Source organism: Pyrgilauda ruficollis, unplaced genomic scaffold (genome assembly GCF_017590135.1).
Source record: "Pyrgilauda ruficollis isolate IOZ18807 unplaced genomic scaffold, ASM1759013v1 scaffold106, whole genome shotgun sequence".
Lineage (NCBI taxonomy): Eukaryota > Metazoa > Chordata > Aves > Passeriformes > Passeridae > Pyrgilauda > Pyrgilauda ruficollis.
The window spans coordinates 1,482,115-1,492,413 of NW_024508766.1; positions in this window are offsets into that span (position 1 = coordinate 1,482,115).

Genomic DNA, 10,299 nt, shown 5'->3' on the forward strand with positions numbered 1-10,299 from the left:
CAATGCCTTAAAGTGTCTGTCATATAAAGTTGGCACAGGACTTGCTGAACAGCCTCTGGAAGCATGCAAAGGAATTGTCATTTTTTTCCCCCTCTTCTGTCAGTCAATTTTGTCCACAAAAACCAGCAAATTATTCTCATTATTCATGTAAGTCTACCCTGATTATTATCCGTCTGAATGTCTTCCTTGTTACTGCCTCCATTTCAAATTTTAGAGGATGATCAGTGGTATAAGCATACAGCGAATGGATTCTGTGCCAGTCTCAGAGCCTAGAGAAGATCTGAGATGCAAAGCTTTGTTATCTTATTGTGCCAATTGAAACAATGGGAGGTAAAAGGATGTGATCTAGGTAGACCAACCTAAACCACCCAGAAGGCAGTGTTAGCTTGTCCCTGCAGAACAGGGCTCTGAGATGTCTCTGTCTAAAGTCTCTGCAGCAGCAAATCTTCTACTGATAGCAGAGAAAGCCCTGAAAGGGATGCCGTATTTCTGTATAGCTAGAGCTAGATGGAATGAATCCCCGTTAATCAGATTATCTACTTCTGCCTAAAGCAAAGACAGGAATATCTCAGCTCTGCCTAAACCTAAAATTTCATCACAAAGACTGTGGCACTGGCAACAGATCACCAAACACTCCTGGTCAAATCCTAAGGCTGTGTATAAAACTTGAAGCCTTTCCCCTTTAGACACTGCCTTCTGGGATAATAGCCATTGGCAATATTTTTGTAACTAAAGCAGATGATGTTTTAAATTAATTTTTCCACTTCCTCCCTCTCTCAGTCACAATGCCCATTATGAGGTTGCTGATATTCCTTTCCAAAGCTTTTTCAAACAGAGCACAAAAGAAAAGATGGTTTCTGACCATAATGACATCAGGCTTTCTCTTAGACTTTTTGCCCAGAGGCACAAGAGGTATTGATGGCTCAGCCTGTCCTAGAAATGTCAGAACACATGAGGTTCACAAAGCCATGCATTAAATGAAGTGTGCAGGACTCTGTAGCTGTCAGACAGTAATTTAACAAAAATAAAGCTTTGCTATATGAAGAAGAGTCAATCAACTTTGCTGATGGCCTCCTGCCTCCTCTACTAATACAAAGTTATCCATAAGGAGAGATGGACAAGTCTACTGACCTACCAGAAACAGGATCTTGCCACTCTGTTCTTGCTCACCTAAATGCTTCCATTTGTGCCTTCAGTTACAAAATGACTGTTTTCTTAGCAGGATTGCTCTTCATATAACAAGGAATAGGTGTTACTTTTTTCTTTCTGAATTACCAGAAGATTCATTAATTCATTATCCATTTAACTGGAATGGGCTGCTAGTCTCCTTTGGCAGACTTGAAGTGCTCTCCTTTCAGACACAAACTTAATCCAGTGCCGAAAAGGTTAAAAACTCTCAGGACCTCTGTAGCTTTGGTCACTTACACTGCAGTGTCTTCGTTATTTATGCTGCTGCTGATTTAAATTCTGTCAGTCCCACAGCCGTCTTTTTCTCAGCACACTTCATTTGAGAGCCATCAATTAAGTAAGAATTAAGGACTTCAGAAATTGATTTTTAAAAGGATTAAAAATATTTTCTGCTAAGAAAATGGATTTTTGTCTGAGTGGTTCTGCTTATAGAAGGATGGCAGCATTTTCTAAGGATAAAAGAGTCCTCTCTCTGTCCCTCATATAGATCAACTGGCAGTTGAAATATTTTGCAGAGGAGATATGTCATTATGAGATTTCAGGGGAGATGTCACTTGGCTGCTTGCTCTTCTGAGAGTGTTGTATGTCACTGCAGTCATAGCATGCTTCCCCTCACCAGGAGCTCTGTTAGGGAAGTTTAGGTTTGGCCAAATACTTCTTTAGTTCATTTTTTGCAATTTGCCTTAAAGGAAATTAAAATTTCCTGTGAGAATCTGTGTGATTTTCTGATAAACCTAAATGGTTCAGGTTAATAGTTTTGGGCTATTTAGGACAGCACTACTAAGGCATGTCAGCACAACCTGAGTGCAAGTTCTATAGCACAGTGCAGACTTAGTTTTAGCACTGAGATAAGTTTCTCTTTCAAAAAATCAGAATTCTTCAGACACTTGCACCAGTTCCTTCTGGAGGGAAAAATGTCCTCTGTGAAGAATACTAATGAAAGTCTCACCTGGTGGGAAATCCAAGCACACTTAATGTGCTTTATTGCTTGTTAAGGACATCAGTGCTACTCTAATCTTTGTGTTTTGACTGGTTTTCATCAAAACAGTTACAGAGTTTCTCAGTTCTGCATGGAATCTTTACAGGACTATTAAGATCTGACTAAGTTCCTGCCTGTTTCTGTTGTTGATTTTCCTGTAAAATTTTTCATGAATTTGTATCTATAATTTTTGCCAGAAGGGCTCCTCCTGAAAAATTTCCACTGAAGTCTGATGAAAAAGAAAAAAAGAGGCTTATTTGCAGATGAAATGATGGTTGTGAGTATGTCTCATTTTCCAGAAAGTATCTCTTAGTGGTTAGTGCATTGAAGCCCACATTTTCGTGTTCAATTTTTGTTGACTGTCTTGATTGCTCAGTGCTTTGGCTGTTGCAGTTGTTCATGGGACCACTGAGTTCCTCCTTTTCCTCCTTGCCTTGCCTCCTGTGCCAGTTTAGAAATTGACACCTCTGAAGATGGTCTGCCTGTCAGTGTGTTTGTGCAGAGCTCTTGCAAAGTAAATCTTTTTGACATTTGAACATTTTTGACACTGAAATTTGGCTGCCCATGGATTACATGACTGCATCCTCATTTCCCACCAGCATTAAGGAACTCCAGATACTTTTAGTGATGGGTTGGGAAAACAGGCAGAGAGGGAAATACTGGATTCTCTCAGACAGAAACTTTTTCACTACTACTTTTGTTGTTCCAGAGTGGTGATATGGTCTTTAGGAGCAAAAATGGAATAAGCTAAGTTAGTAAGAATAACATTCTCACCAATCACAAGGGATCAACATTGCTCACAAAACCAAGCACAGATAATGCCAAACAAGACTGTTTCTTCAAAATCTACAGGACACTACAGATAAAAGCATCTCACAGACTCTGAAATTACCAGGATTGCTTAAACTTCCAGCCCCAGTTCAGATTTTTTTTCCATTCATTTGCATTTAATAAGGCAAGTTCCCCCACAAAATGTTGAGTATGTCTTGAACATATTGAGCCCTTTTTGCCATGTGCAAATGTCCATAAAATGTTGTTGTATCCTGGGAAATGTTGGAGAGTTGGACAGGAAGCATTTTTAAGAGAAACACTAATATATCATTTCAATGTTCCAAAATAAGGAGTGAGGACTGAAGTCTTGAAGCTGTGTCCTTCAACTTTTTTGTGACCTGGGAAAGTGTTTCATATTTCAGGCCAAGGTACCATAGATATTTTCAAAAGGACATTCATTAGTATCATTACAGGGGAAATCTGAAAAGTGAATGGAAGAGTTCCTACAGACATGGATTATTTACATATATTTGCATATATTTACAGGGTCTCTCAAATTACACCTTTTTTTTTTTCTTTTTTTTTTTTTTTTTTTAATTGGATGGGGTGCCTGCTCTGAGCTCAACTTTTTGCTAAGGTTTTCCTCCAGCATCAGCAAGGTAAAGGGGTTTACTTCATTATTCAACCTGACAAAACCTTTCCCCTTACTTAGCTTTTCCTAACTTCTGTCCTCTGACAGAAGGTTAGTGACAGAGGAATGTCAAGTTGCCTGGTATAGACATAGTGTGTTTCTGAGGTTTTTTCACAGGTAGAATCTGGCATTTAATTATATAAATGGATGCAGTGTTCATCACCATGCAGTAAAACATCTGTTATTTCTGCTGCACTTGGATATGTTGGGGCCCAAATATTCCAGGAGATAAACCTTATATGGGAAGATTTGTCCTTTGTCCTCAAGCTGGTGTTCTTTCTACTCCAGATTTTGGATGAAAAATAGGACAGGTACTTAATTTATTTCCCATCTTATGGTTTTATGATTTTGTTTTCTATATATGTTGCTAATGGTTGAAGCAAGAAAAAAAACTTTATTTCACCTCACTCCCTGTTCAAACAGTATTTTTTCATCACACATTTTTCTGTCTACTCACTGACCCTTCCAAAAGTAAATTTTTAATGAATTTTAAAGAAAAGTAAGATTTTGCAATTTTTTTTGTGAATCCAAAACTGCATTAAGGGAACAACTCATATGAGATTTTTCCCATCTGAAGAAACAACAGACAGACTATATATCTCATTTGGAAGTCACATGGTTAGTCAGCATGTATATGTTAGTTCACTAATCACCATACATATACATAGCTCCTACCTAGCTTCTACACGTGCTCCTTTGTACCCCTTAGGGATCTAAAAGTGAGGAAGAGGAATGGTTACGGCTGTTGAGATACTGGAAGTTTGGAGGGAAAAGATGCATACACAAAAAATAATGTTCCATCACTCCTCCAGCTCACTGACTAGCCCATTTCCCTAATGACAACTTGGTTCTTCTTTTTTAATTGTTTGGGGATTTTTTTCCACACTGATTAGTTTAAAGACTCTTTCCATCCCCCACCCCCACCCCTTTTTTTTCTTTCCCCAACCACCAAGTTCTCCATTAATTTTATTTTTCTTTGGAATACACCCACAAGTCTCCATGCACTATAACACAGCCTCAGAGTAGTTATTCAGCCAGCGTATGACCACAACCATGAATTGCTGGATCAACAAGAGCACTGTTAGGTGTACTCTGTTCACATGGTGCTTGAGTTATTGCTCTTTCCAGTGGTCTATTATTCCATGAATTTGTAAGGGCTAAAACTGGGCATTTGTATCTTAATCCCTTTTAGGCTAGATAATTTCAGACGTTCAGTCAGGAACTCTTTACTGCAGTCATATTCCCATCATTCACTAGCTCAATCTGCCCTTTTGTTAAAGACCCCTACCCTTTCCACTCATCACACTCACTGCTATTGTATTTTCTCTAACAATATTGCTACTATATCCATTAACTTCACTACAGGGAAAAAACATAAGGAGACCCGCCCCCTACAGTCACTGAATCCAACATTTTCAGGATGTTACATCATAGCATCCCTTTGAGCATTCCCATTTACACTTCTGCTTGATTTGGTTTTTTCCCTACTTAAGAAATGCTAAATTTCTTAGAAATAACATGTTGGCTATACTGGCATCCCTGGAGGCAATGCATATGTCAGTATACAATTTGGTTGCTTCCACAAGATCCTATTCAAACGTGTGTGGTCTTCATGTTATTTCTCTATCACAACTGTGTGCATAAAGCTAGAGATTTCTGCTGGCCTCTCTCTGTTATGGCTCTTTAGAGTTGTTTCAAAACATTTTGTGATTTCCATTTTGAGATTAAGGAGAAATGGCATCCATGGTGAGGAGCTCAAAAGAGGGTGCAGAAATATCCAATGCACCCTCCCTGTAAGTGTCAAAGTATGCTTGTGGCAAAGAAAGGTATTTACATTAGGGAAGTGTAGAAACATATATATTACATGTTCAAAACCTACTCCCATGAACTGTTGCTTTAGTAGAGAATTTTTAAAAAACTGAACAGAGGTGATTGGTTTGAAGTTTAGTTCCTTGAAATGGATTAGATTTTATCAGCCTATATATAATCTCCATCAAGTTACAAGAAGAGTTGGTCCAAGCTGAAGGTCAATGAAGGTAAAAAAGAAGTGATGCTGTTAGTAGAGTGGAAGGTGCTTTGGGGATGTTGCCATCAGTGACACTTCAGCTTGGATCTTTGTGCTGTACTCTGGTTACTGCATCTCCTTAGCAGACAGGATCATGGGAATAGGCATCCCCATTCATGTGCTTGGCTACTCAGGGTATATTGACTGCCTGACTTACTGACTGCCCAGTTCATAGCGGGGGCAGCAGGGGCAGACTCATAGAGGTGCTGTGGTTCAATCATAGAGGTGCTGTGGTTCAATCAATTCTCTTCAATACAAAAGAAAAATTAAGGAAGGACTTTATCACAAAGCAAGCTACTGAACTGAAGAAATTCTGTGCTCAGTTTGTGGAAATACCCTAATCAACACAAGCTTCAAGACCTCTTCCCACATATCACTTAAAATTTGACTAACCAAAAAAAAAAAAAAAAAAAGTATAGTATAAAAGATCATGCCTGCAGCATGAGCACAGTATTCTGTGTACAGTAGTTGTTGAAGCTCCATCTCCACTCATGCTTCACATCTCCTGCACACTGGAAGCCACTAGTCAGTGTCTGGTGGATCAGAGAGCAAACATTGTTGGAATATGAGGTTCCAGAGCATGAGAGAGGCCAAAGGCCAGGAATTACACATGGGTGAGATGCAGGCTTTGCTGCAGGGAGTGTGAACATATCGCTCAGGGTGTGACACTTGGCAAACTGGACTGTACTAACACTTTAGCAGAGATTAGTGTCCTGGAAGGGCTTCTGTGACAGTTGAATGACTTCCAACAAGGCAGTGAAAGTTGGATTCCTAATATTCTTCTGATAAATGCTTTATTAGTCTGATTTATTGTAGTAATACCAGGAGCTGAAACAAAACAGTGGATCCCAACAGCACTCAAGGCTTACACAGGTTAATAGTAATCTTTTAGCTCTGTGAGACTAGAGTTGTCACATATAAGGCAGGTACAACTGCTGTCAGTATTGCTTCTGTGAAGCTGTAGGAAATTATACAGTGTGAGGGAGGTGAGAGGCAGAACACAGACCGAGAGACCATCAGTCAATCAATTGTCTATTGAAGTGGGGGAGAAGGGATAGGGCTGGGAGAATGCATTTCAGAAACAGAGCAGGAGTAACCAAAGAGAAACAACTGAGAAAGCATCTGGGTGATATCAGATGGGAGAACATAGAGAGCAACAATTTTCTCTGCCTTAGTAATAGATGCACACTTGTTGGTGAAGGATAACTCTGACAACACAAAATAATAGAATTCTGGCTTTGCCTCCAGCCGGTGTAAATCTTTGTGACCCTTTTTGCCCAACTACTTGCGTGAAAAATGTTTCATGGGGAGTTCTACTTTGAGCCCAGTGCTTGCTGAGATCAAATACTTCGCGCAGAGGTTTGTCACAGGTGGCCTCTGCCTCCCTGCCTAATGTCTGCAAAGCCTTGAATGGTTGAAAAGTCTGCTTTATTTCTACAGTCAACTGTCTTGAAAGGTCTGGAAAGTGATGGTATCCAAATATCATGAAACAGAACAGAGCATTTTAAGGTGAAATATCAGTGTTCACATGCTGATGAATTGCCCATGCAACACAGACATGGAAAAAGCCATATAAACTTTTCAAGCTAAACAATTCCTTCATCACTCAGAACCTAAGAAGCTTCATGTTCCAGCCTTTAGAGATTGTCCTTCAATTGCCTGCTCAATTTAAGTACCTTCCTGTCTCAGAAATCTCCCTTCTGTGAGCTTTAGCAAGTTTCCTGTTTACCTTAATTTAGCTAATGCACAAGATATCCAAGGCTGATTACAGAACTGTCAGTCAGATGGCAGGACTTGACTGATTCTTTCACTATCCATTACAGTTTTCTTCTGCTGGCATCCCTTTTTACTAGCAGTAGGTGTCCCCAGCCCGAGGAAGCACTGTGTGAATATGCAAAGAGGACCAAGCTCTAGATGAGTTGGTTGATTCCCTAATAGCTGTCTGCTTGCAAAAGCAGTAAGTACCAGAGTAGACATAAAATTAAATGCTGCTGAGATCCCACTCAGCTGTTTCAGGGCAGTTATCACAAGCAAATGAATAGGTAGACCTGAGCAAGAAGCCAGTGAGAAGTGGCTCAGATCCCCACAGTGCTTCCAGAGCAGCAAAGGTTGAAAAGTGCCCCTAGTGCAAACTCACTTGGCCGGTGGTAGTTAGCAAAGAGTTGACAGACTGTGAACTTCTCCACTGGATACAGGGGCTTCTCAGCAGATTATCAGAACATGAGTATCTCATGATGCAAAAGGTGTTTGTGACAGAGCTGTTAGTAACTGTCCCATTGCTGGTTAATCCATTGCATTGTCAAATCCTCACAAACAGATACATCTCTCCAACAAAGGACTGCTTGGCTCTAGAGGAGGAAATCAGCCATTCAAACCTGAGCCTGACTCCAAATGGATCTGTCATTAGGATTGCAAATAGCACCAGGGAGCATAGGCAACCCTCCAAATGGGTCCTCTCATTGTTGGTTTTTTTCACTATCAATACCATGCAGCTTTTACAACATCAAGTTCCAGTTAAGAAGTGCATCTATGTCCTAGATACCTTTTTGGTGTGCAGATTTTGTACATCCCTGCATGCTGCTTACCCTCTTTTTCCTGAGCCACCTTACCTGAAGAAAAGAAACCAGAGATTTTTTTCTGAGTGAATGTATGCTTGGGGGTAAAAGTACATGTGAAAGGACTAAATCAGCCTCTTCTTCCACACCTAGAGGGCAAAAGAAAAATGGAAGCCTGTCAATATATGCTTTCTGTTTGAGCCTGTCATTTTGATGCTTCTTTTGGCCAGTTCGTGTTAGATTAAATTAGGTACCTTCCCAAGCAGCAATGGTTCACAACTTTTTGCTCTGCTTCCAGCTGGCATCCTTGTGCTGAGGCAGTACGTCAGCTGGTCTCTCTGCATTCTCCATCTGGATGCCTCATCGGCTGCTTGTCATGGCTTGGTTTGAACTTTGCCTTCCTCTTCAGTTTTTCCTAAAGGCTGCACCCACTCCAGCAGGGTCTCAGCAGCACAATCCCTCCTGGCATCTGCTCCCTGGATAACTGGCATTGCCTCCAAATTCAGCCTGCTTCCCCAGTCCCTTGCTCCCCATAACAAAGCAATTCTTTCCCTCAAGTGTGGCAGCAAGGATCATCTTTGCCAGCTGGCCTTGCACTGCTGTCCTTCTCTCTGGAGGGGAAGCACTCATTACCCTCACCTCTGAAGACCTTTCAGTCTGCACACATGCGTGTGCTGATCTGTTAACTTCTCCCACCTGTTTTCCTGGCCTGTTACATTTTTGGAAAGAGCAAAAAGTTTGAAAATGTCAAAACATTTTAAGTTGGAATGAATTTGTTTTCAAATTGTATCTATCTTACTATATGTCATCCTTTTAGAAGCACTGGACTTTAACAGGAGTGCATATGCCATGACCACAGCCAGACACAGGCATCCTGTGATGCCACATGGCTGTGTAATTCTGTTAGCCACAGTGCACCACAGGCATATCAATTCAAGAAGAAACTGTGATCTTCATTTGGTAAGGTGAGGAAACTGCAAGTTTATGGACCAGGACTGTTAACATCATTCTAATAAACTTTGCAACTTGGGAAAATTTGGCATAAAGCAGAATTTTTTTGTGGTTTTTACTTTTTTCCTAGGAAAATGTTTGCAAAATGGAAACTTAAAACGCAAATCACCATGCTGAAACCCACTTTTTCATCTTTAAATTATTTGCAAGGAGAATTTATATCTAACGTCAGCTTAGAGATGCCTCATAGCCGTGCATTGTTGTCTACCCTTACATTGTTGCTTTTGAGAGGGAAAATTACTCCCAGACTTCCAAACACCCATAGGTTTGTTTCTTTTGCTTTCTCATCTCTCTGCAGGAGGCTCCCTCTCCCTAATGAGCTCTGGAGTAAGGCTGGTGACTGTAATCTTTAAAGATTTACTTTTCATCCCTCAAACCTTGTCATGGGTCCACTTCAGGGATCTTCTATATGCAATCAACTAATTCCTAAGTCTTTTTATTCCAGACAGTCCTCTTCCTTTCTATCCATACTTCAACAATTTGTATAAATGACAAACTACTTTCTTATTCTGCACTGCAGCTTGACCTCTGTATTTTGTAGTATGAAGGGCATCCTTTTTTCATTTTCTGTGTTTTTTTTTTTTTCTCTCTACACTCATACAACAATGTAAGTGGCTGAAACTGCAGCAGCATTTCTGTTTTGATCAAATAATTCATCCAGTCACTCAGATCTGTTCATGCTGGGTTGAGCACACATAAAGGAGATTCCCTGTCCGAGCTGCTTTCTGGGAGGCTGGATGGCACCAAGTAACCTGTGGTGCCTTCCACCTCACTGCAGCTAAACAGGACCCTCAGTTTCTCAAATCCTTTTCCTACAGATTCTTTTCAGGCATTCCTGTTGCAAGGACATGTTGTACTGAACACCTGAGGAGGGAACATGCATCAACCTCTAAAGGATAATGAGATCAGGTTTTTTTAACTTCTGTGATTAAGAATAACACTATGTTGCAGAGAACTTGGCCTGTAACAGCAGCTGGTAGGGTTTTTATTCTTAATTCTGCTCCTCCATTTTCACACTGTGATTACTGGCACAGGAGAC